The sequence below is a fragment of the Macaca mulatta genome, chromosome 2, assembly GCF_049350105.2.
Source record: "Macaca mulatta isolate MMU2019108-1 chromosome 2, T2T-MMU8v2.0, whole genome shotgun sequence".
NCBI lineage: Eukaryota > Metazoa > Chordata > Mammalia > Primates > Cercopithecidae > Macaca > Macaca mulatta.
In genome coordinates, this window is record NC_133407.1 from 102,348,248 (window position 1) to 102,376,088 (window position 27,841).

A 27,841-nucleotide genomic window follows, 5' to 3' on the forward strand; every position below is an offset into this window, starting at 1 on the left:
TCTAGGCCACAATGGTCAACTTGGTGTCAGGCCCTAGAGACACCGAAACTCCTAACAAATAAAGAGGCCACGTATGCAGCATGCTCGCTAAAAGCACAGGCTTCGGGCCGGGCGCGGTGGCTCAAGCCTGTAATCCCAGCACTTTGGGAGGCCGAGACGGCGGGATCACGAGGTCAGGAGATCGAGATCATCCTGGCTAACACGGTGAAACCCCGTCTCTACTAAAAAATACAAAAATCTAGCCGGGCGAGGTGGCGGATGCCTGTAGTCCCAGCTACTTGGGAGGCTGAGGCAGGAGAATGGTGTAAACCCGGGAGGTGGAGCTTGCAGTGAGCTGAGATCCAGCCACTGCACTCCAGCCTGGGCGACAGAGCGAGACTCTGTCTCAAAAAAAAAAAAAAAAAAAAAAAGCACAGGCTTTGGAGTCAGAGCTTGAATTCCGCTTATTATGTGACCTTGAGCAAGTTACTCAATGCATCAGTCTCATTTTGTCACCGGCAAAATGAGGACATTATCTGCCACACAGTGTTGCTGAAAAAGTAAGAGAGGTGACAGACGCAAAGTGCTTGGCACTTACTTACTCTTATTGGTTTATTACAAAGAAGAGAACACGGGAACAGCCAAATGCAAGAGAGGCACAGGGCACACCACGGGGCAGAGAGGTCGGGGCTCCCATGCCGTCCCTGGAAGTGCCACCTCCCCAGCACCAAATGAGTTCACCAAACCAGAAGCTCCCCAAACCCAGTATTTAGAGGGTTTTATGGAGTTTTAATAACATCAACATGATTAAGTCACTGGCTACCCATGACTAGCTCAATCTCCAGCCTGTCTCGTCTCCCCTCCCAGAGGTAGGTGTGGGGCTGACATGTCCAACTCTATAATCATGACTCATCTTTCTGGCAACCAGCCCTGATCCTGAACCTGTCTAGGGGCCGAAGCCCCCTGTCATCTCATTATCATACAAAAGACACTCCTATCACCCCAGAGATTCCCAAAGTCTTAGAAGCTCTTGTGTCAGGGATTGAAACCTAAGACCAAATATTATAACCAATGATGTTCCTATCACTCAGGAAATTACAAGGGTTTTAGAAGCTGTGGGCCAAAAACCAGGAAGAATACTAAATATATACACTATTATACTATGTATCCCACTATCAAAATAATTTTTTTGAGACAGAATCTACCTCTGTTGCCCAGGTTGGAGTGCAGTGGTGCAATCTCAGCTTATGGTGCGATCTCAGCTCACTGCAACCTCCACCTCTCAGGTTCAAGCAATTCTTGTGCCTCATCCTCCTGAGTAGCTGGAACTACAGGTGTGCAACACTACAACTGACTAATTTTTGTATTTTTTAGTAGAGACGGAGTTTCACTGTGTTGGCCAGGCTGGCCTTCAACTCCTGGCCTCAAGTGATCTGCCCACCTCGGCCTCCCAAAAATCTGGGATAAGTCACGAGCCACCGTGCCTGGCCTCACTATCACAATAATTATACTGAGAGGATGGGGGAGAAAAACGTGGGCAACAGGAGGAGCGGGGAAGGTAAGCAGCCTGAATCCTTGTCTTCCATAGTAGGACACCTCCCTGTCTTTCACACAATCTAGAAGAACGAGCTAAAACATAAACACAGTAACCTCCAAGGAGCAGGGATCAGAGTGGAGAAGGGTAAGGTGGGGGATTGCTGGGTTTTGTCCTAAGCCTTGTTAATTTCTGACTCTTAGAGCTGTAGGCCTGTACAACTTTGCTAAAAATGAGTATTTACCTGTAATCCCAGCACTTTGGGAAGCCAAGGTGGGCGGATCACGAGGTCAGGAGATCGAGACCATCCTGGCTAACACGGTGAAACCCCGTCTCTACTAAAAATACAAAATACTAGCCAGGCGTGGTGGCAGGCGCCTGTAGTCCCAGCTACTCAGGAGGTTGAGGCAGGAGAATGGTGTGAACCCAGGAGGCGGAGCTTGCAGTGAGCTGAGACTATGCCACTGCACTCCAGCCTGGGCGACAGAGCGAGACTCCATCTCAAAAAAAAAAAAAAGAGTATTTAGTTTTTAAACAAAATCTGATACTTGACCAACAACAATAGTATATTAAGAGATATGGTTTTTTGTTTTTGTTTTTGTTTGAGAGAGGGTCTTGCTCTGTTGCCCGGGCTGGAGTGCGGTGGTATAATTCTAACTTACTACAGCCTCAAATTATTGGGATCAGGTGATCAACCTCTCGAGCAGCTAGAACCACAGGTGTGCACCACCATGCCCAGCATTCTTTCTCTCTTTTTTTTTTTTTTGGTAGAGGTGGAGGTCTCGCTATGTTGCTGGTCTTAAATTGCTGACCTCAGTGGATCCTACTGCCTCAGCCTCCCTAAGTTCTGGGATTACAGGTGTGAGCCACTACACTAGGCCAAAGTGGTGTATTCTAAAATTTTTTGGAATCCAACCACTTTGAAAAAGTATGGAGAACTATAAATCATCTCCCCATAAACACACATGGATGCAGATACACAAAATTGTTGCACAGGATTTTGGGGACTTCACAAAGTCCTGAAAGCAAGGTTAAAAACCTTAGGATTATACATTCTGGTTTCTTTTTTTTTTTCTTTTCTTTTTTTTTTTTTTTTTTTTTTTTTTGAGACAGTCTTGCTTTGTCATTCAGGCTGGAGTGCAGTGGCGTGATCTCCGCTCACTGCAAGGTCTGCGTCCCAGGTTCACGCCATTCTCCTGCCTCAGCCTCCCGAGTACCTGGGACTACAGGTGCCCGCCACCATGCCTGGCTAATTTTTTGTATTTTTAGTAGAGGCAGGGTTTCACCATAGCCAGGATGGTCTCAATCTCCTGACCTCGTGATCCACCCTCCTTGGTCTCCCAAAGTCTGGGATTACAGGCGTGAGCCACCGCGCCCGGCCCTAGATTCTGGTTTATTAAAGGAAATGCATTTCAAGTCAGAGTTTGTAATTTATTGCACAGGAAAATAAAAACTTAGTTAAGAAAATCAAAAACACCCACATGATAAAATGAGGTCCTACTTGGTTTTAAACTACTTGGTGACCACCATCAGTTGTTTGCTTGACCACAGGATGCACCTAATTCCTAACTACGAATAAAGGTACAAACATTGTTTATTGGGCTTTTGGCTTCAGCCTTGAAACAATCAGATTCTCTCAAACTCAGGAATGTGAATCGCTGTTGGGTTGATGCAGCTGTTTCCATTCTAGAAATGGACCTGGAATCATGTACTTTTCGCCCATGAAGAGTCCTTTGTGTAAAACTTGAAAAGGGAAGGTCCCAAATTCCCCATATGGTGTTTCTTCCAGTAGAGGAATTACTCTAATGACTTCTTAGCAAAACTTACATGATCAGGGCAGGCCATCAAAATACTCCAGAAAACAAAGTTTAGCTTCATTTCTGATGGACCTGTCTCCACTGCTATCAGTCTCACCAACAACCTCACATCACGTCAGAGGAACGGTTTTTTCATTTAAGAAGGATCTTCATGGCTGGGTGTGGTCGCTCACGCCTGTAATCCCAGCACTTTGGGAGGCCAAGGCGGGCGGATCACGAGGTCAGGAGTTTGTGACCAGCCTGGCCAACATACTGAAACCCCGTCTGTACTAAAAATACAAAAATTAGCCAGGCTTGGTGGTACATGCCTGTGGTTCCAGCTACTCAGGAGGCTGAGGCAGGAGAACTGCTTGAACCTGGGAGGTGGAAGTTGTGGTGAGCCAAGACTGCACCACTGCACTTCAGCCCGGGCAAGAGAATGAGACTCCGTCTCAAAAAAAAAAAAAGGATCTTCATGTTCCTGCCAATTTGCAAAACAAACAAACAAACAAAAGATATCTGTTAACCAGAGGCAACAAAAAGCACCTCCCAGGCTGCTGTAGTAAGTGGATCAGTAACTGTGGTGGGAGATTCCAGCCCCCGAGACCTGTGACTATGTCGTGCAGCAAAAGGGCTTTGCCACAGGCCTTAGGAAGAGTATCCTGGGCTATCCAGGGAGGTCCAATCTAATCCCATGAGCCTCTAAGAGCATAGAACTGGCCAGGCGCAGTGGCTCACACCTGTAATCTCCACACTTTGGAAGGCTAAGGCAGGCGGATCACGAGATCAAGAGATGGAGACCATCCTGGCTAAAATGGTGAAACCCATCTCTACTAAAAATACAAAAATTAGTCGGGTGTCGTCGCGGGCAACTGTAGTCCCAGCTACTCAGGAGGCTGAAGCAGGAGAATCACTTGAACTCAGGAGGTAGAGGTTGCAGTGAGCTGAGATCACGCTACTGCACTCCAGCCTGGGCAACAGTGCGAGATTCCATCTCAAAAAAATATTTTAAAATAGGGAATAGAACTTTCTCCGAGTGCAAGAAGAGAAATGCACACAGGGGAACTGGAGAGCCTGACCAGGTCCCTGGCCTACCTAGTCTTGAGCTGATGGGATTACGTGCAAAGACCAGATAGAGGCCTCAGGAGCTGAGGGCAGCTCCCAACAGATGGAGAGCAAGGGAACAGACACCTCAGTCCTGCAACCACAGGGAACTATATTTGGCCAAAAGCACTTGGAAACAATTCTCCAGTGAGGAATGCAGCCCAGCCCACATGGTGATTTTTGCCCAGTCACATCCACGTCAGCCTTCTGCCCCACAGAACTGTGAGATGATACAATTTCAATTGTTTTAAGTCACTAAATTTGTGGAAATGTGGTAAAGCAGCAACAGAAATGAATACAGTGATTCACGTGGAAACCCCTAGAAGAGTGTCTGGCACAGTGTTGACACCTGACAAGCGTTTCCTGATTTCCTTACATCGCAAGGCAGGGCTGGCCACACTCCATCCAAAACAATAAATGATAGACTTGTTCTGACAAAACAGATTCAGTGAATTATAAATGGCCCAGAATACCTACAAATTTTAGGTTTCAGGTAAGTGATTGCCTTTCTTTTCACTTAGAAGCCTCCCAACGCTCATCTTACTGATAAACTCTAAGTACCAGGCAGGAGACTAAACACCAGACAAACCCAGCCCCAGATGCCCCAAGGGAGCCCATCCCAGCACTCACTCCGCTGCACTGAAATGATGTCCAGGTCAGTTTATCCCACTAGACCAAGAACTCCAGCTCTCCATGTGAGTCACCAGTGTTGCCTCTGCATCTCTGCTTCTAGGATGGTGCTTCTGCACTTCACAGGAAATCTGTATCAATGTTTGTCAACACTATATATGGCAGTGTCACTTAATATCTGCACAGAAAACATAAATTCTTTGAGGACCAGGGCCGGGTTTATTAGCCTTTGTACTCCTACTGCCACTGTCTGAGACATCAGAGGCACTCGGTAGAAGTTGGTGAAGAGAAAGAAAAGGCAGAGGAGAGACAGGAAAGCAGGACCAACACCGCAGACACAGATTCTGAGGTGGCTGGAGGAGAGGCAGGGCAGAGAAACTTCCTGGATGCTGGAATGGGGTTCACTGTGATACCTGCTGCTGGATTTCAAACGTCAAAGGTGACGCTTTGCTGACCTTGACCTCTGACTGCCCTTTAGCTTTCCCAACCTCAACACAGGGCACTTAGAAACTGAGATGTCAAGAAATTATGCTTCATTGAACCATGGGAATGTTATGTACATGGACGTTCATTACTGCATTTTTTACATGGGAATGTAAATAATTGAAGAGATTGTTAAAGGCTAAATCATGCACATTCAATAACTTTGTAAAATATTAATGATAACTGAAACACAAATTTTGATGTTCCCCAAAAATGCTAACATATAAAACAATACTGGCCAATTAAAGATAGAAAACAATCCTAATGAAGCTCCCCAACAGACACATTAAAACTTCTCTGTACATTAAACATTTGGGATTTCAAAGGAAAACCCAGATTCATTCCATTCTTAATACGTCGTTTAAAAAAAAAAATCTTAGGTAATACAATATTTCATTTAAAATTTACAAAATTCCATTACATTCATAATTTCGTTTGATCCTCAAAACAATCTCCTGAGTTAGGCAGAACAGGTATTACTAACAACTAACTCCATTTTACAGGTAAGGGAACTGAAGTTCAGAAAGTACTTGGACTTAACAAAAGCTTTAATAGGGCCACATATCGAAACCAAATCCTCTGCTCAAAAGAACTAGAATAAGTTATCTTTTACATATTATTCATACTTATATCCTGTCAATATCCAAAGATGTTTTGAAGTAGGCTGCAATAATAGACACCTATCCAATAAAAACATTAAAATGAAAAACAGGGGGAAAAAAAAACAGCAGGTGACATGGGAGACAGACGAAGGTAGATAGCAAAGACTGAGACTTATAATCTAAGAAAACTTCATCTCTGACCTTCCAGTTCCAGGGAGATAACGCTAAAGGAAACAAGATGGTTTATAGACTCAAACTGACAAAAGAGAGGTTGCATCAGTTCTTAACTCTGAAACACTCCTAGCAGCCACAGCAAATCTCTAGGACAACATACCAATGGCATCAAAGCAAGAGTATACTTCAGTGATAGAGTGAATTAAGTTCCCTGTTTGGGACCCAGGCCAGGGCTAGAGAAAAGAACTCTGAAATGTAGAGCTCAAAAATACATCCTCTGTCGGCCAGGCGCAGTGGCTCACACCTGTAATCCCCAGCACTCTGGAAGGCCGAGGCGGGCAGATCACGAAGTCAGGAGTTGGAGACCATCCTGCCTAGCACAGTGAAATCCTGTTTCTACTAAAAATACAAAAAATTAGCCGGGCATGGTGGCAGGCTGCGGTAGGAGAATGGAGTGAACCCAGGTGGCGGAGCTTACAGTGAGCCGAGATCCTGCCACTGCACTCCAGCCTGGGCAACAGAGCAAAACTCCGTCTCCAAAAAAAAAAAAAAAAAAAAAAATATATATATATATATATATACACACACACACCCTCTGTCTTCTCCATACCCTTGTGTCCCCTTCCGTGAGAGACTTCCTTTCATTTAATGCATATAAAAATCAAGCCTACTCTAAATGAAAAATACTTTGACACAGAAGCAGCATTAACTAGTTAAGTTTTATTAAGACATTAATAAAATCTAGAAAACCATAAAGAAAATCTGGTCGTGTTTTGAAGCCCTCTCCTAAGATCAGATTCCCCAAAAGAACAAAGTGCATGGGGCATATAGCAAAGATCTTTTCCTAAACTAAGATAAGAATGCAAATCAAAATAAAGGCAAAATCCTACTGAGTGAAGCAATAATTGTAATTCAGTAGCTCAAGACTTGACCAAATGGCTATTTTTAATCCCTATAATCATCCAAATACCTAGGAATAGCAGAGAAAATTGTGTCTCCTTTCTACAAAGACACATGGTTTTAAGAAACTCAAGCACATCAAATTCCCACCTTACCAAACAGATAAATTGGAAAGGAGCTTAGTATTTTATTTTTAAATTATTTATTTACCTTTTTATCTTTTAGACAAAGGGTTTCACTCCGTCACACAGACAGGAGTGCAGTGGTATGATTACAGCTCACTGCAGCTTCTAATCTTGGGCTCAAGTGATCCTCGCACCTTAGCCTCCTAAAGCGCTGGCATTACAGGTATAAACCACAGCACCCGGCCTGACTATTTTAAAGAATTAATTACCATATTCCTTAGAATTGTAACTCCTTTATAGGTCATTCAACATGTGATGCAATTTTTTATAAGTGGTTTTTTTTTTTTTTTTTTTTTTTTTTTTTTTTTTGAGATGGAGTCTCACTCTGTCACCCAGGCTGGAGTGCAGTGGTGCAACCTCGGCTCACTGCAAGCTCCACCTCCCGGGTTCAAGTGATTCTCCTGCCTCAGCCTCCCGAGTAGCTGAGACTACAGGTGTGTGCCACCACATTCAGCTAATTTTTTGTTATTTTAGTGGAGACGGGGTTTCACCGTGTTAGCCAGGATGGTCTCCATCTTCTAACCTCGTGATCTGCCTGCCTTGCCCTCCCAAAGTGTTGGGATTACAGGTGTGAGCTACCACACCCGGCCACAAGGGGTAATTTTAAACTATGCTTCAAACCATTACACAAAGCCAAGTACATCTACTCAAGGCACTCTCAAATTTCCATTTACTCCCATTTTACTCACCAAAAAAAAAAAAAGTTAAATTGGAACGTATTTCACATGACACTTAAAAGATCAACAAACTGCTCCTGAAAAGGTCTGAGCTCAACAACTCCATTAATGAGAAAAAAAACAAACCAACTGGATATAGGGAAGATGCTACACATAAAACACAATTGTGAAGAATATGCAAGATATTGCCAAAAAGCTGCTTAAGCTTTCATCATAGATACTTGTCCTCAACTCTGAGATAAAGTATATACTCATGTAACTAAACTCGTTTAAAAGGAAACAAAGGGGAAGAAGAAAAAGAACTTCCACTTTAGAATCCGCATTTTCAAAGGCCTCCATTATTTACACCATTGCGGGGAAGAGAATTTTTCTCTGCTATATTTGCTTGAAAGAATTAAAGGTGTGGGGCAAAAATTCTTGGAAATTATGTAGTTTATGATCCTCAAAAGTGAGAAAAATGAAGCCCAGAAGAGAAGGCCTTCCAGGAGAATTCCAGAGCCGGAGGTAGACCCAGTACATTGTTTTTGTTTTTGTTTTGAGAGGAAGTCTCACTCTATGGCCCAGGCTGGAGTGCAGTGGAGCCATTTCACTCACTGCAACCTCCGCCTCCTGGGTTCAAGCTATTCTCCTGCCTCAGCCTCCTGAGGAGCTGCGATTACAGGCGCCCACCACCACGCCCAACTAATTTTTGTATTTTTAGTAGAGACAGGGTTTCACCATGTTGGCCAGGTTGGTCTCGAACTCCTGACCTCAAGTGATCCGCCTGCCTAGACCTCCCAAAGTCCTCGGATTACAGGCGTGAGCCACCGCACCCGGCCGACCTGGTAAGTTTTAATCAAGTACTCTGAACTATGCAACAAACACTAGGAAGTAATAGAAAAAAAATTAATCTAAAAACCCTCTGGAGAGTCAAAGAATTGCAGATTTAAAAGAGCATGAATAGTTGGATTCATGGTATTGAAAAAGGACCTCGCATTTACCAGCATGCACAAACTGCCTGCGCACCTCTATCAGAGCATTTTTCAAGCTGTGCTACAGTTAACTTGTACTACCCAAAGCCAATCTGTCCCTGCAGATCATAAGCTCTTAAAGACCAGGACTTCAGGAGAACAAGCAAAACTTCAGAGAGAAGGGAGCCACAGAAACAGAGTTCATAGCAATGGGTCGGCAGGAGCTGATGACTGGAGGTGCGCGGTAGCCTTGGGGTCTGGGACAGCGGAGGGCAGAGAAGGCAAAAGGGCCTGCATGACATGCTACAGGGCTAGGAGCCACAGCTGCGGTCATTAGTTCAGTTTTGTCTCCTATGCCTGTTACTTATACACCATCTTTTGTTCAGAAAGAACTTCAGGTTGAGTATTTGGACTCCTTGAGCCTTCTGCTGTTTGTCTCCGGGACGTTTAACACTCTTAAAAGGGGAAAACTGTCCAGTTCGATTTTCCTTCCTGGGACATTACAGGTTTTTCAAAAGTTTGATGAAAGCATTCACTAAGGAGTGATTCCACTTTCTTTGGTGTCTGAGAAATACACGTCTGAGGGGCAGCATCAGGTCTCCCCACCCACGGACCTCACCCTGGCTCTCCCCTCATAAATCTGACCTCTAACTGTAACTGCCTTGGCCTCATTCCGTGGGTGTGGATGCTCCTGCTTGAAACGCATTTTCCAGCCCGCCAAATTCTTGGGAGAGTTTCTTCCACTCTCCAAGCGCTGAGAGCTACAAAGTTCAATCTGGCTTTCCAGATTTTTTTTCCTTACCATTACTAACGGAAGAAATCAAGAAGCGCGGGGCAGAAGGGCCCTGCTCCCTCCAATCAGAGCCTAGCCCGGGGCCAGAGCAGGAAGCGCGGCGGTGGGACGCGCGGTGACAGCCCCTCGCCCCCCGGGACCCGCCAGCCAGGGCAGAGGTCAGTGCGGTCTGTGTGGCCGCTGCGCGACAGCTCTGGGCCCGCGCCTCTCGCTTCCTCCCGCCAGGCAAGTGAGAGGATAAACCATGGGGCGGGGGCAGTGCGCCCCCACCAACCGCGCCCCCCGCGCACGGACCCCCACTACACGCGCGTCCCAGGCGGGGTCGACCCAGACGAGCCACGGAGCGGCGCGCAGCCCCACTAGCAGGGCGGCCAGGACCCACGCGCGCGGGTCCACGCAGCCACCTATATAGGTGACAAAACACTCAGGAAGCCGTCATGCGGGGCCGGGAAAGAGCCCCCACCCTGAGTCACGGACTCCCTCGTCCGAAGGTTCGCGCAGTCCCCTCGGTGAGTCTGGCGAAGCAGTCTCGCTGCCAGGGAGGGCAGGGAGGGCGGCGGAGTCTCCCACTCGCGGTGACCCGGCCCCGCCCCACGAGTGGGACCTCGCAGGGCCCCCTCTGCCGTACGCGGGGACCAGCCACGCCGCGGGGGACCGGGCAGAAGCCAGCGCCCGGGTCCATGCAGCCCCCTCCGCGACAGACGCGGGGAGCCGAGGAGCAGTAGGGACCGGCCCCCACCCGCAGGGCGACCAGGACCCCCGCGCGGGCCCACCCGGTATCGCAGCAGGCGCGAAGCCCCCGGTGCCACCCGAGCCCGAGACAAAGCCCAGGCGCAAGGACCCCGGATCCCGACCTCGGACCCTGCGGAGCCCAGCTTGGAGCCGCCACGCCCGGGGCAGAGACCCCCGCCCGGTCCGGAGACCCCGTCGCCCGTCCCGCCGTCTCACCTCAAGCCGCCGCCTCGCAGCGCTAGCTCCTCGCCGCGGCGCCTGGGCCGACTGGAGCGCAGCTGAGCAGCCGACAGAGCCGCCGCAGCCTCAACAATGGAGCCCCGGGGCGGGGCCGCCGCCGCCGCTTCAGCCCGTGTTCCCCGCTCAGGATCCGGCTCGGATCAAGGAGCTGCACCTGGCGCGGGGCCCCGGCCGGGAAACACACCGCGCAGGTGCACACCGTCCCGCCCGCCGCCCCGCCCCCAGCGGTGCCGGTCGCCCAGGGCCCGCCCCCCGACCAATGGGGAGCGAGCTGCGCGGAGAGGGCGGGGCCTGGGGGGAACAAAGGGAGGTTGGGCGGGGCGGCGCTGGGACTGGGCGTGCGGGGTCCTAGGGGAGGACCGGACGCAAGAGCTGGCCGGATCCTGGCCTCCTAGAAGACCCAGCTCAACGTCCACCTGGAGTCTGCTCTACAGGACGCGCTCATCTCAAGCCCAGAACTCAGGCTTTTAGGGCAGAGAGCGAGAGACAGGCTTGCTTTACAAAAAGGGAAACTGAGGTCCAAGGAATAGGATGGCCTGCTGCCCGAAGTCACGTAGTCCCATTCACTCGTTCACCTTGTCATTCAGCAAACATTTGGAAGCACGTATGGTGGGCGTTAGGAGTGAAGTAGGGCCGGGCGCGGTGGCTCAGCACCTGTAATCCCAGCACTTTGTGGGGCCCAGGCAGGTGGATCACTTGAGGCCAGGAGTTCGAAACCAGCCTGGCCAACAAGATGAAACCCAATCTCTGCTAAAAATACAAAAACTTAGCCGATCGTGGTGGCGCGTACCTGTGGTTCCAGCTACTGGGAAGGCTGAGGCAGGAGAATCGTTTGAACCCGGGAGGTGGAGGTTGTAGTGAACTGAGATGGTGCCACTGCATGCGCTCCTGCCTGGGCGACAGAATGAGACTCTGTCTCCAAAGAAAAAAAAAAAATAATAGATGGGAAGTAGAAGCGAACTTAGGGCTTCCCTGAAGGAGCTTGGCCAAGGAGTACCTGAAATGTCTCTGCATCTCTTTAAGGTCTGATAAAGGAACCAGGAGCGAGCGCTAATCACTTCCCTTTCCTGCCTCAAAGCTTTCATGTGTTTGCTGTTCCCCGCCTGAAATGCCAAGTTCCAATGGTATTTATTTATTTATAGAAATGGGGTCTCCCTATGTTGCTCAGGCTGGTCTCAAACTCCTGGCCTCAAGCTACCCTCTCGTCTCAGCCTCCCAAAGTGTTGGGATTACAGGCATGAACCACTGTCCCCAGCCCTGATCGTCTTTAAAAACGTCTTTCCTCATCTTATTTGAGCTTCCTGCTTCATGTGCCCCCACACACTTGGTTTCCCTGTACTTCCATAGCTGCTCCTCGGTGGGTCCCGGGGACCCACCCCCTTCTCTGCCCAACTTGTATATGTCTGGGCTCAGGCCAAATGCCCTTCCATTTGCAGTGGGCACTGCCACAGGAAATCTCATGCCCTTCTGGGCTTCACAAACCATCCACATGCTCTGCTGCCTGCCAGAGACATCTATCCCAGTCAGATGCCCAGCCCTGACCTTTCCCAAAGCCCCAGCTGGACACAGGGAAGCATCTCAAATTTTCTGCGGGCCAAAACAGAGTGCTTTATTAGTGTCCTAACCTGCTCATCCACATTCTTCTGATTCTCTGTAAACAGCCCCTCCATCCACCCAGCTGCTCAGGTGAAAATCTCAAATCCTCCTCCAGTCCTTCCTCCCCGAACCTCTCATGCAGCCCTCTGCCTTCCTAGGACGCTGAGCACCCCTCACTCCCAGCGCCAGCTGGGGTGCTGTCTGAGTGGCTGCCACCCACGTGGCATGAAGTGTGACCTTTCGCCCGGTGTGGTGGCTTATGCCCGTAGTCACAGCACTTTGGGAGGCTGAGGCGGGCAGATCGCTTGAGGCCAGGAGACTGGGACCAGCCTGGCCAATACGGTGAAACTAAAATACAACAATTAGCCAGGCATGGTAATGCGTGCCTATCATCCCAGCTACCCTACCCAGGAGGCTGAGGCAGGAAAATTGCTCAAACCTGGGAGGCAGAGGTTGCAGTGAGCCAAGGTGACACCACTGTGCTCCAGCCTGGGCAACAGAGTGAGACTCTGTCACAAATTAAAAAAAAAAAAAAAAAAAAAAAAGAAGAAAGAGAAGAAGTGTGACCTCTCTAAGGCAAGGCAGTGTCCCACTCTGATTCACTTCCATGTGTAAAACAGGACCTGCACCCTGAAGGCACTCACTCAGGGAGGCTGCTGGGATGGGTGGATGCACAGTTCAGGTCTTCATGGTGGTTGGGCCTGACCCCATCCCCATCGCTCTTCCCACACACACCTGCACACTCATCACTCCCACGCTCGCACCCACCACTGAAAACCTGGCCCCTAATCTGATTTGCCTAACAAGGTCCCCGGATGAACAACACATGCTTCCCTACCTCTCCCCTGCTAGGGCCCCACCGTGTTCTGGGATGTACTCAGGGATCAGGAGAACAAAACCTCAGGGGGTGAAAGGACATTCCAGGGTGCAGGCCTCTGCATCCCCCTCCATGCCCTCACCCCTGCCTGACACACCCTCACCCCTGTACTTGGCCAGCTCCTACCAACCCTTAAAGTCTCACCAAGTTCAGTGGTGACAGCCACACCCTAAAGTGACTGACCCCCCAATGACCTATGCCCTTGCATAGTCTTCCTGACCTTGGGTACGAGCAAAACCGGTGACTGGCTTCTAACCCATAGAGCCTGGCAAAAGCAATGGGATGTCATTGTCACAGTGCATCACCTTCCCACACTAGAGAGAAAGGTTCCGTCTGCAGGCGCTACAGGAGGGAGATGCTGTGCTGAGAAAGGACCTTTGGAGGGGCCCCGTAGGCAAGGAAGCAAAAAGCTGGGCCCTTGCTAAGCGGGTCCGAGGAAATGAATTCTGCCAGTAACCTCGGCAGACCTGGAAATGGATTCTGCCCTGGTGGAGCCTCAGATGAGGATGCAGCCCAGCTGCTTAGCGTGAGATCCCCAGCACAGGACCCACTAAAATGTGCTCAACTCCTAGCTTGCCAAAATTGGCTTAAAGGTGTGTGTTGTTTTAAGCTTCTAAGTGTTTAGTTATTGCCTATGAAAGTGTTAAAATATGAGACAATAACTTAGGTCCCCTACCCATCACACACATTCTGCTTTCTGGCATTCATCACAATTATACTTATTGATTTAAAATCTCCCTCTTGACTGGGTGCAGTGGCTCAGGAGTTCCAGACCAGCCTGGCCAACATGGTGAAACCCCATCTCTACTAAAAATACAAAAATTAGCTAGATGTGGTGGTGCAATCCTGTAATCCCAGCTACTCGGAAGGCTGAGGCAGGAGAATTGCTTAAATCCAGGAGGCAGAAGTTGCAGTGAGCCGAGATTACACCATTGCCCTCCAGACTGAGTGACAAGAACAAAACTCTGTCTCAAAAAAAAAAAAAAAAAAAAAAAAAAAAATTGTCTCTTGCCACTAGCATGAAGGTCCCATGAGAAGAAAAATGGAAACTCTTGCTGATAACAGTGCCCCCAAATGCCCAGCACCGTGTAGCTCTAGGGCAGTTGGTCGATGGTGGACGCTGCTGGTTGGAGGGCCCAGCTGGCCCCCCCAGCTGCCTTCTCTCTGGTCATGTTCCATTATAGAGAACAGAATAGTTTCTTGCCTTTCCAGAGTCCCTCTTAGTGGGAATTGGCCAAGTGACATTGTCCTGCCCTGGGAGAAATAAGTGGAAGTTGGCCGAAAGGTTTCTAGCCTTGGTGTGCTAGGACGATTTGAACCAGGACATGACAGCTGACCGTCCATTGTTCGGGAATTCTGCAAGTTGGTTGTTCAACACATTCGGTACTTCAAAATATTAAATAATATAAACTTGCAAATTAAAAAATGCATTAGACCAGATGCAGTGGCCCACGTCTAACACATTGGAAGCCTGAGGCAGGAAGATCACTTGAGCCCAGGAGTTCAAGACCAGCTTAGGCAAAAAAGGAAGACCCTGTCTCTACAAAAAATTTTAAAATTCGCTAGGCATGGTGGTGTATGCATGCAATCCTAGCCACTCAGGAGGCTGAGATGGGAGGATCGCTTGAGCCATCTGTTCAAGGCTCCAATGAGCTATGATAGTGTCACTGCACTCCAGCCTGGGTGACAGAGCCAGACCCTGTCTCAGAAATAAATGTATTTCATATATTAATAAATTTATAATAAATGTATGTATATACACATTTATGTATTATAATTATATATTTAGATATAAATATATATTTCTTGTTTTATTTATTTATTTATTTATTTATTTTGAGATGGAGTTTAACCCTTGCCGCCCAGGCTGGAGTGCAATGACACAATCTGGGCTCACCACAACCTCCATCTCCCGGGTTCAAGTGATTTTCCTGCCTCAGTCTCCTGAGTACCTGGGATTACAGGCACGCACCACCATGCCTAGCTAATTTTTGTATCTTTAGTAGAGATGGGGTTTCTCCATGTTGGTCAGGCTAGTCTCGAACTTCTGACCTCAGGTGATCTGCCCACCTCGGCCTCCCAAATTGCTGGGATTACAGGTATAAGCCACTGTGCTCAGCCTATATATTTACATATTATAATTATGTATATTAATTTTATATAATTATATATAAATATAAATATAAAAACTTTCCTTGCGTTCTCTTGTTTCTAACTATAGTCAGTCCCATGACTTCAAATGCTATCTACATGTGATAATTTTAAATGTATATATATATATATACACACATATATATATATATACACACATATATATATATATATATATATAGTTTTTTTTGAAACAGAGTCTCACCCTGTTGCCAGGCTGCAGTACAATGGCGCAGTCTCAGCTCACTGCAACCTCTGACTCCCAGGTTCAAGCGATTCTCCTGCCTCAGCCTCCCAAGTGGCTGGGCTTATAGGCGCCCACCACGACGTCCAGCTAATTTTTGTATTTTTAGTAGGGACAGGGTTTTGCCATGTTGGCTAGGTTGGTGTCGAACTCCTGACCTTAACTGATCGCCCACCTCGGCCTCCTAAAGTGCTGGGAATACAGGCGTGAGCCACCTTGGCCAAAATATTTTTCTGTTTCCAAACATTTTACATGAGAGGAAAGCGGAGACTAAATCATCTGACACTCGACTGTAAAAAAAAAATCTTTGTACCTCTCTTCTTTTCATCTTTCCTAAGTGTACATATTACCAAAATGTCTTTAGGTTGAGGTCGCCCCGTGAAAACTTTACAGGGCGTTGTGTCCTCAGCCACACTCCTGTCTTTTCCTAGTCCTGGCATTTTAGAACTGTCTGGGGATGACCCAGGATACCCACAGTGGCCATGTCTATTGGAGGGTCTAGTGAGTATCAGCCCCAGGGTCATCTCATCTCCAAGGACAGCCTGAGGTAGGGGGTAGAGTCTCTCAGGGGAGCAGCTGGATGCTCTTGGCCTTAGAGGAATCTCCTGGTATAATTTCATCTAAAATGGTGACCCCTTAGGGTTATTAAAATTTTAGGACATTAAAATTAATAGACAATTCAACGTAGGATCCACGGTGGACACACAGCGTGTTTATGATTTTGTGAGTAATATCATCTCCCCCTCTAGACATTACGAACAGTATCAAAGGCAAGTGTACACCCTCTGCAATATAGGGAGGAATATCATCCTCTCCCCACCTGGATATTAGGAACAATATCAAAGGAGTGTTTTTGACCCCTGCGATATTGGGAGTAATATCATCCTCTCCCAGGTGGAAATTAGGAACAGTATCACCGGGGGCGTGTACACCCCCTGCCATATTGAAAGTAATGTCATCCTCTTCCCTCCTGGGTCATGGGAACAACATCACTGGGGGGTGTACATTTTCTGTGATAATGGGAGTAATATCATCTTCTGTGCCTTGGAATATTGAGGACAATATCACGGGGGGACGTGTACATCTTCTGCAATATTGGGAATGAAATTATCCTCTCTCCCCCTGCATATTAGGAAAGATATCACAGAGTGGGTGTTCACCTCCTGCGATATGGGGATTAATACCATCTTCTCCCCTTCCGGATATCAGGAAGAGTATCACACAGGGGTGTACAGTGTCTGCGATACTGGGAGTAATATCAACCTCTTGGCCTTGAAATATTAAGAAGAATATCACAGGGTGGATGTTCACTCCCTGGCATATTGGGAGTAATATCAGCCTCTCCCCTCCATGGATATTAGGAACAATATCCCAGGCTGGGTGTACACCTCCTGCTCTATGGGGAGTAATATCATCCTCTCCCTTCTAGGATACTCATAACAATATCACAGGGTAGGTGAACACAGCCTGCGATACTGGAATTATTGTCATGCTCTCCCCCTCCGAATACTACGAACAATATCACAGAAGAGCTGTACCCTCCCTGCAATATTGGGAGTAATATCATACGCTGCTTCTGTGGATATTAGGAGCAATATCACCAGGTGGCTGTCCCTTCATTGCTATGTTGGGAGTCATGTTTTGAGAAATTCAGAAATGCTTTCTCAAAAATGAATAAAGTGAGATTGTCACCTCAAGTAAAATAACAAAGAGTATCTGTTGCCAAAGATAAAATCTGAACTCAAGAGAAAATAAAAACTATAGAAAACTTATGTCTATCACAGTGAGCTTGACAGTTTCCTTATAGAGACTATTCTGATGAGATTGGTGGTAATATTGTTAAAAAATGATTTTTGACGTTGTATAAAAAAATTCGTTGAAATTGAAAGATCTATATAACTCAGTGAACCAGTATCTTCCAAATGTTACAAAATCATGCATAGATAAAATGTATTCAAAGTGCAGAATAAATCAGTGGAATTCCTGTAACAGAAGAAAAAGTCCATTGTTAAAGTTGCACAAAACTCCATTGTTAAGGCTGCAGATTCCACACTGAAATTAACTTCTAAGAAACTAGTACTTACGGAACTTAGGTATAGTATCACACCAGAAGCACCAATACCTGAAAAAGCTATTAAAATATTTCTCCCCTACACAGAGGCTGATTTTTCTTCACGAACTTCCACTAAAACAAGTTATTACAACAGGCTGAGTGTAGAAGCGGAGTGGATATGAGAATCCAGCTGTTTTCTATTAAGCTAGACATTAAAGAGATCTGTAAACTGTAAATGACATCACTCTCCTCACCACATTTTTGTTTTGTTTTGGAAAATGCATTTTTCATAAACTGTGTTATTTATATTAACATATAATATATTACTTTTACTTTTATATGAATAAATAATTTAAGACTTCCCCAGTATTATTATTTAATTTATTTTATTTTGAGATTGAGTCTCACTCTGTCACCCAGGCTAACGTGCAGTGGCACGATCTCAGCTTACTGCGACCTCACCTCCCATGTTCAAGCGATTCTCCTGTCTCAGCCTCCCAACTAGGTGGGATTACAAGCGTGCACCACTATGCCCAGCTAATTTTTTTATTTTTAGTAGAGATGGAATTTCTCCATGTTGGCCAGGCTAGTCTTGAACTCCTGACATCAAGTGATCTGCCCACCTCGGCTTCCCATAGTGCTGGGATTACAGGTGTGAGCTACCGTGCCCAACCCTGAGTATTATTTGTGAATATAGTAAATATCAATAAGCCACACTTCAAAAGCCATTTGGAATCCTCAATTTTTAAGAAAGTAGGTGGGTTCTGAGACCAAAATATTTGAGAACTTCAGATGTAGATTAGGCCTAAGAGAACTCGCCAGTGGCTCCACTGTACACGAGGCATTTTCCTCTCACTTTTCTCTTTGAGGCCCAAGTCCACACAAATTAAACAAAATAGAAAAATTAAATGGGGCCGGCCGTGGTGGCTCATCCCTGTAACCCCAACACTTTGGGAGACTGAGACAGGTGGATCGTTCGACTCCAGGAGTTCAAGATCAGCCTGGGCGACATGGTGAAACCTCGTCTCTACAAAAAATACAAAAATTAGCTGTGTGTGGTGTCACACCTGTAGTCCCAGATACTTGGGAGGCTGAGGTGGGAGGATCACCTGAGCCCAGGGAGGTTGAGGCTCCTGTGAGCCATGATTCTGCCACTGCATTCTAGTCAGGGTGACAGAAGGAGACCCTGTCTCAGGAAAAAAAAAAATATATATATATATATATATGTGTGTGTAAAACTTAAATATATATGTAATATTTACTATACATAATTTTTATATAATTATATATAATACTGTCTAAAATTTAATATATATAAATATATATTAAATATTTAATAATTACTAAATATACATATATGTCTGAAAGAAACGGCTAATATTTCCTGGTGTGTCTTCATGCCATAGAACATTGACTCTCATTTTCACCTCAGAACTATTCTGGAAGGCAATAGTTGATCAATCTCATTTTGGTAGAGGAAGGAAGAGGCTCAGAACAGTTAAGTAAGTTACCCAAGGTTACAGAGCTAGTAAGTGGATAGTAGCCCCATAGATTTTCTCAGCATTTCCCATGAGGCCAGGATGCATCTGATGATTATCGGAAATATTTAGGTCCAAAATACTTTTGCCTAAAGTATAAGCACAATTGAGGTGAAATACGGCTTTGATTTGTTTGAATTATCCCCATAACTGCCTTGGTATGGCTACTTTCCTGGGCCAGGGAAGACAATGGCATCACAGAGGTCCCCAAATTTCCTGCAAAATTCTATAAACCAGCTGGGCCTCTCTTTAAACTTCTTGGTATAAATCCTCTTCCAAAGGAAAAGGAGGGTTGGAGTTATTTTTTTTCTTTTCCTTCTGTTTTTGTTCTGGCATTCTCTTGTGAGTATGGAACTGATTACTAAATAGGGTCAAACAGCTTGAGTCGGGCTTCCTGTGTGAATGTGAACAGTGCTGATTTCTAGCCTTGCATTTGATATGTTATCTGTGGCGGCTGTGCCCGACGTTGAAGTTTCAGATGGCTTCCTTCAATTTCCTGTATTGTTGTAATTGTGGCTGTGTGTGCACATGTGCAGGTGTGGGCAGAGAAAGCAGTGAAGACAGAAGAGAGGATGTTTCTCTGTGTTTACTTGGATTTTGTGAAAGGTTTTTAGTTACATAGTGAGAGGGCCACATGTTTCAATGGAAAGAGCCCTGGTTAGCAAAAAGGAAGGTCCTCTCTTGTCTGCCACTAATTGCCTGTGTGGTTTTTGGCAACTATTTAGTCCTCGGGCCCAATTCTGCTTCCTCATAAGGCCCCTTCCAGCTCTGAAATTTTGTAACTCTGGTTTCTACTCAGAGCTTCACTTTCCAACTCCCCACACTTGGCTGTTCTAAAACGTTTGTTTTGCCTCCTGATTTTACTTTCCATGCCTTTTTTGTTCTCCTCCACTTCTCATTACTATCCCATAGCCTTTCGGATTTAAGTTCTTCTAGAAAAGTTCCTCCTTCCTCAGCAATTATTTTTCAGCTTCCGTTGTCTCTGGAAAAAAAAATACTATAAAAGGTCGCCTTTATCTTGGAAAGAAGATTCAGAATGTGTTGGCTTCCTGTTTTGTTGGTGAGATGTGTAGAGCTTGGAGATTGGACTGTGGGTCAGGATTCTCCGCTAAGCCTTACATGAGAGCTCAGAGCTGCTGGTCTGCCAGCCATTTCTCTCTCTGCTCTGTTTTTATTAAACTCAAATAAGTTCAAATATGCATGATAGGCCAGGCGCGGTGGCTCACGCCTGTAATCCCAGCACTTTGGGAGGCCAAGGCTGGTGGATCACGAGCTCAGGAGTTCGAGACTAGCCTGACCAACATGGTAAAACCCCGTCTCTACTAAAAATACAAAATTTAGCCGGATGTGGTGGTGCGTGCCTGTAATCCCAGCCACTGAGGAGGCTGAGGCAGGAGAATCGATTGAACCCGGAGGCGGAGGTTGCAGTGAATTGAGATCCCGCCAGTGCACTCCAGCCTGGGTGACAGAGCGAGACTCTGTCTATCTCTCTCTTTCTCTCTCTCTCTCTCTATATATATATATAAAATAAAATATAAATATATATATTCAGGATAATGGCATATCTAATTCATCTGCTTTTATGGCCCAGGATGAACGTTTAAATGGAACCCGGAAATGAAACTTCTCGTTTTTCGTCAGCTTCTAGTCCCAAGCTGATGGCGACCCCAGAGCCTCCACAAGTGGGTCTGGCGCCATCTGGTGGTGGGATGCGCTGATGCTTTGCTGCCTGATGGACAGAAAACGCAGTGCGTAATGAAGAAAACCTGCTGACTGAAATACACGCAGAGACTTAAACAAAGGACCGGTGACATTTGCAGCACATGACTCAGTAGCCCAAAAGTTCAAATTTGTTATTAAATATGCAAATTTGTGAAAGTTACAGAATCTTTGGGACCATGCAAAGTGAAGATTGATAATAGGTGTGTGCACTTTAGGCATGAGGCATGTTCAGTTTGTAACTTTGTAGTGAGATGCTTGTTCTTAGTATGGAATCCAGATGTTGTCTGCTGGTAATTTATGCTCCTGTGCAAAACGTGGGCAAATTGATTAATTTTTATCAATCTCATTTCATCTCGTTCTCATCTGTAAAAGATCATGTCTAAGGACCCTTACACGCTTTAAAAACTTTCAAGGAACCCCAAACATTGCAATATTCTGATTTCCTCTAGTGATTGTATGTGCTTCACATCCATGCTTTCTTCCATCCTCCAAGAGTTTAATGTTATCAGGAGGTGTGGAGGTAATACTAAGAATTGTCATTTATTGGATGCTGCTATGTTTTTTATACTATCTTAGGTAGTTTAACATTTTTAAAATTCTGGCTTACAAAAGTCTGTAACGTAAGTATCACTGTGCTCATTTTACAGATAAGGCATGTAAAGCTTACCGCACTCTGCTTTCCATGTTTACAAACTAAAAGATAAATGAGAAACAAGGAAGAAATATGCTAATTGTCTTTATAATTCAGCACAACACCATTTATAGTGTATTTACAGCTCAGTGCAATTTGCCACTTTGCAACAATACAAAATGTCAAGTATCCAAGCCACATCATCGCTCTGTCTTCACATACTGATAAAGCTGCTGCCACACCGAAAGTGTAGGAAGAGTTTTAAAAATGCCTTTTCCAGGGTGCCAGGGGAAACAAATATTTACCAAGACCAGAGCTGGTATTTCACAAATCTCTTTTCTGTGAGCTGAGGAGTGAGGAGAGGTGGAGTGACAAGCTGTCAAGTGTAATGACCATGTCCCAGATGCTGATGCAGGGATGGCGAGTGGCAGAGGACTATTGGCAGGTGTCTCGGGCATGGCACTAGAGCAGCACTCCATTTCTGTTGACCGGTTTGTTTGGGTCTTCCTTCTAAAAGTCAGTCATCCTTTTCCAAAGTGTGCTCTGTAAGGCATTCATACATTTTATATGGAAAATAAAGCTTTTGAGGCCGGGCGCGGTGGCTCAAGCCTGTAATCCCAGCACTTTGGGAGGCCGAGACAGGCGGATCACGAGGTCAGGAGATCGAGACCATCCTGGTTAACACGGTGAAACCCCGTCTCTACTAAAAAATACAAAAAACACCTAGCCAGGCGAGGTAGCGGGCGCCTGTAGTCCCAGCTACTCGGGAGGCTGAGGCAGGAGAATGGTGTAAACCCAGGAGGCGGAGCTTGCAGTGAGCTGAGATCTGGCCACTGCACTCCAGCCTGGGTGACAGAGCGAGAATCTGTCTCAAAAAAAAAAAAAAAAAAAAAAAAAAAAAAAAAGAAAAGAAAGCTTTTGAATGAAATACTGTGAGAAACAAGGGGCTGAATACAGTTAAATGAGTTTCTTTGCTCTAGTATAGGATTTCTTGAAACCTTTCATGTGTCAATGTGTACTTTTAACCTAATTTATAAATTAAATGTATTTTATTGTGTAAATTAAATACAGGTGATAGGGTTTGGCTGTGTCCCCACCCAAATCTCATCTTGAATTGTAGTTCTCATAATCCCCATGTGAGTCGGGAGGGACCTGGTAGGAGGTAATTGAATCATGGGGGTGATTGACCCCATGCTATTCTCATGATAGTGAGTTCTCACGAGATCTGATGGTTTTATAAGGGGCTTTCCCGTTCTCTCAGCTTACATTCTTCTCCTTGCTGTTACCATGTGAAGAAGGACATGTTTGCTTCCCCTTCCACCATAATTGTAAGTTTCCTGAGGCCTCCCTAGCCATGTAGAACTGTGAGTCAATGAAACTTCTTTCCTTTATAAATTACCCAGTCTCAGATATGTCTTTATTAGTAGTGTGAGAATGGACTAATCCAACAGGTCAAGGTTAAATAATTCAAATAACCCCAATAGCTGGGGAGCTGGGGATAAGGCAAAAAATGTAACCTTTCTCCCAGAGCTAGGAATCCTTCACCCTAACTACTTTAGCAGACTTGTGTGTGTGTAAATTTCTAAAACCTACCCTAGTAGCATCACCTTGCTTATGTGGTATCATAGTGCATTAAATCTGATGAATGTTGAAATAATGCTCTGTAGACGTCAAACAGCAACCCTGGTCCACACTTACATAGGGCAACAATGAACCCAGAAACAGCTTCTCTTTTGAGGAGGGCTTGTGCTCTCTAGGTGGTACACCCTCCTGCCATTGCAACCTTAGGTGACCCACCTGGCTCCTCGAGACATTGGGGTTTGTTTCCAATGGTTGAAATGAATGATCAAACCCACACTGACTTGATATCCAGACAGACTTTCCTATATCATAGATATTAGTCATCAACATTTTAGGGCATAAATTATGTTTCAGAAGTCTGTTGAGAATTCCTAGGCTGCTAAACACTTGGGAAAATCCCAGACCCTGATGCATTGCATCTTACCATTTGCTTTGTTTTGTTTTTTGTTTTTTGAGATGGAGTCTCACCTCATCACCCAGGCTGAAGTGCAGTGGCGCGATCTCATCTCACTGCAACCTCTGCCTCCTGGATTCAAACAATCCTCCTGTCCCAGCCTCCCGAGCAGCGCCCGCCATCACGCTGGCTAATTTTTAGTAGAGATGAGGTTTCACCATCTTGGCCAGGCTTATCTTGAACTCCTGACCTCGTGATCCACCCGCCTCGGCCTCCCAAAGTGCTGAGATTGCAGGCATGAGCTACTGCGCCCAGCCACATCTTACCATTTTAATAGCAACATCTTTACTTTGTGCCTGGAACTTTACAGGCAGGAACTTCATGAAGCCTCCCGGCAGCCCTATAAAGGTAGGGACATGTAACATCTTTGATGTATAGAAGATGAACTGAGTCAGAGAGTCGTTAAGCAACTTTCATCCCTAGACAACTTCCAGAATCTCTTAGTGACTCCTACTGTTTCCCCTAGTTAGCTTTTGATTCTCTCCATGAGATCTGCTCTCAGAACTTCAGCTGATCCTGATGCAGCCTTGCTGACCTATGGAATTTCCCCTCCTTTTCCAGTGCTTACCTCTCATTAGGACCTATGAGTCATTCCTCTGAGCATGACACACTGGGGCAAATGTCCGTGTCAAACTCTGTTAGAAGTTTCTATATTAAGATATAAAGAGAAAGAAGCAGAAAGCAAACTTTTATGTACACTCTGACTTCAGTTATGGGAAATGCATGGAAAAGAAAGCTGGAAGGAAGGACGGTGATGACATTGCATTAGAGTTGTAGGACAATGGATAGTTTTTTCTATTTTCTTAGTTTTATGAAATATGGTATATCAGTTATTAAATGAGAAAGGTTTACCTTCTTACTAATTTAAATATTTCTTTCCGAAAACTGAAATACGTCTATCAACTCAGATGGTTACCAGGCAATATCACAAAATTTGCATTTTTTTTTTTTTTTGAGATGGAGTCTTGATCTGTTGCCCAGGCTGGAGTGCACTGGTGCAATCTCCGCTCACTGCAAGGTCCACCTCCTGGGTTCACACCATTCTCCTGCCTCAGCCTCCCAAGTAGCTGGGACTACAGGTGTGTGCCACCACGCCTGGCTAATTTTTTGTATTTTTAGTAGAGATAGGAGTTCACTGTCTTAGCTAGGATGGTCTCGATCTCCTGACTTTGTGATCCGCCCATCTCAGCCTCCCAAAGTGCTGGGACTACAGGCATGAACCACCATGCCCGGCCAATATGCAATATTCTTTAAAATAGTTACCATTTATCAATTGCTAAATAATTGTATCTTACATATGTAACCTTGAACCCCTGTAAGAACTGACCAAAGCAGCTATTATTATTATTATTATTATTATTATTGAGATGGAGTGTCACTCTGTCGCCCAGGCTGGAGTGCAATGGCACGATCTTGGTTCATGGCAACTTCTGCCTCCGGGGTTCAAGTGATTCTTTTGCCTCAGCCTCCTGAGTAGCTGGGACTACAGGTGCAAGCCATCACGCCTGGCTAATTTTTGTATTTTTAGTAGAGACAGGTTTCACCATATTGGCCAGGCTGGTCTGGAACTCCTGACCTTGTGCTCTGCCCTTCTCGGCCTCCCAAAGTGCTGGGATTAGAGGCATGAGCCACTGCGCCCAGCCCAAAGCAGTTATTATTATACACTTTTTGAAGCTGAGGAAACCAAGGCCTAGAGAAGGGCAGTGATTTTTTTCCAAGAACACATTGCTGGATTTGCACGGCCAGGCTCATGTTACTTCAAAGTGACCATCATCACCTAATCATTCACCTGGTTGAAACTTATTCTTTCCATTTTCAGGGTACCCAGAAATTTTGTTACTGTATCAAGATCACAGGAAGAGTGTTTGAGACATCACCAGAATCTACAGCCTCTGCTGGTGCTCCTGGGTTCAGCTTCTAGCATTACAGGTGTGCTAGCTTGTCTCCAAGATGGCACCCATGAGCCCTAAATTCCTGGATTGATGCTCTTGCCTAGTCCTCTATTGTGTCATATCAGGATTGTTCCAAGTAACCAATAGAACACAGCAGAGGTGATGGCATGTCACAAAGTTAGGTCATAAAGGACATCATGGTTTCCATGTTGCTGGCTTCCTCTTAGATAATTTTCTCTGGAGGAAACCCAACTGTGTGTTGTGAGAAGATTTAAGCCATCCAGGGAGAGATCCACATGGTAAGGAATGGAGGCCACCAGCCGACAACCATGCCGGTGAGGGATTTTTAGAGGCAGATCCTCCAGCCCCAATCAGGCCTTCAGATTACTGCATCCCACATAGATTACAATGTTGTGAAATGACACTGAGTCAGACTCATACAGCAAAACCACTGAACTCCTGACCCACAGACACTGAGATAAATGTTGTTTATTAAATCACAGAGTTTTGGGGGTAATTAGTCACACAGTGATAGATAATTGATAGACATTGCAGATAACTTGTCTCTTTAGTCCACAAGACTTTAGACAGAGAGGAACTCTACTTGAAGATCTATTCTTAAAGAACTACACCTGGTCAGGCACGGTGGCTTATGCCTGTAATCCCAACATTTTGATAGGTCGAGGCAAGATGATTGCTTGAGCCCAAAAGTTTGAGAACAGCCTGAGAAACACGGTGAAACCCCATCACCACAAAAAACTTTCAAAAAATTAGCCAGCCATTATGGTGTGTGCCTGTCATCCCAGCTACTTGGGAGGCTGAAGCAGGAGGATTGCTTGAGTCCAGGGGTCAAGGGGTCAAGGCTACAAGTGAGCTGAGATTGCACCACTGCACTCCAGACTGGGCAACAGAGTGAGACTCTGTCTCAAAAAAAAAAAAAAAAAAAAAAAAAAGAACTACACCTGAGAAGAATTCTCTGTATTGGGATCTGATTTAAATAATTACATCCTGGACTTCAAACCTAGATATCCTGTACAAGTTTGAAACTTTTGGGAGGAGTTGAGAGGAATGAGAGTATTTTACATGTGGGAGAAATATAAATAATTTGTGGCCAGATGGTGGACTGTGATGATTTAAAATACATCCACTGATTATTTAATATTCCTTTCAAAAGATGGAACATAATTCCCCTCCACCTGAATGTGGGCTGGAGTTAGTGACTCGTTTGTGGTAAATAGAATGTAGAAGTGATTGTGTGTGATGTCAGAGGCTAGGTCATGAAAGTGATGGTGTCTTTCGGCTTGCTCTTACTCTTGGATGATCTGCTCTGGGGATAGTTGTGAGTAGGCCTGCAGCCCACAGCCATGTGAGTGAGCCTTTTGAAGAGTGGACCTTCCAGGCCCAGTCAAGCCTTCAGGTGACTGCAGCCCCAGCCAACATCTTGGGAGACCCTGAGTCAGAACCCCTGCTAAGTCACTTCCAGATCCCTAAGCCTCAGAAACTGTGAAGAAAAAAAAATGGATGTGGTTTTAAGCCCTAAGTTTGGGGCATAGTTTGTTATGTAGCAATAGATAATATGTCTGATATGGTTTAGCTCTGTCCCCACCCAAATCTCACCTTGAATTGTAGCTCCCATAATTCCTTCATGTTGTGGGAGGGACCTGGTGGGAGATAATTGAATCATAGGGTGGTTTCCCCCGAACTGTTCTCATGGTAGTGAATCAGTCTCACAAGATCTGATGGTTTTATCAGGGGAAACCCCTTTTGCTTGGTTCTCATTCTCTTCTCTTGTTTGCTGCCATGTGAGATGTGCCTTTCACCTTCCACCATGAGAGTGAGGCCTCCCCAGCCATGTAGAATGGTGAATCTATTAAACCTCTTTTTTTTTTTTTTTTTTTTTTTGGTAAATGGTCATGTCTTGGATATGATTTTATCAGCAGCATGAAAATGGACTAATACAATGTTATTGCTGAAAATTTGCCTTATAATATTTTCATATTTGGATGAGAAAAAAGATTTTGGATAAATCGAAGCAAACTCTTTTCATCCTAAGATAACAGAAACAGAGTAATTTGCCTCTATTCTTGCTCCTATTTTGTCCAATATAAGCCCAGAAATGCCTTTTGTCTTTATTGTCTAATTTTTTTATTGTAGAAATGTATTCAATCACTATATTTAGTTTAGAGAACTTTGCTGTAAACAGAACATTCACAATTTTTTTAAATATATATTTTCTGAATAGCTACTTTATAATGTACACTGGGCATCCAGAGGCTATAAAGATGAATGAGGTGCAGTTATTGTCTTCATGGAATTTAACCTA

The 27,841-nt window shown here is 45.4% G+C and overlaps 1 protein-coding gene across 2 annotated transcripts in view; it reads right to left on the minus strand.

Moving 5' to 3' along the window:
• Positions 1-10,940, minus strand: part of LOC144339523 (SH3 domain and tetratricopeptide repeat-containing protein 1-like) — a 56,259-nt gene extending 45,319 nt beyond the window's left edge. For both annotated transcript variants that reach the window (XM_077994200.1, XM_077994201.1), the window contains exon 1: positions 10,756-10,940. The gene's annotated coding sequence lies outside the window, so the exon portion shown is untranslated. The remainder of the gene's footprint in view (positions 1-10,755) is intronic.
• Between the last annotated feature and the right edge of the window lie 16,901 nt (positions 10,941-27,841).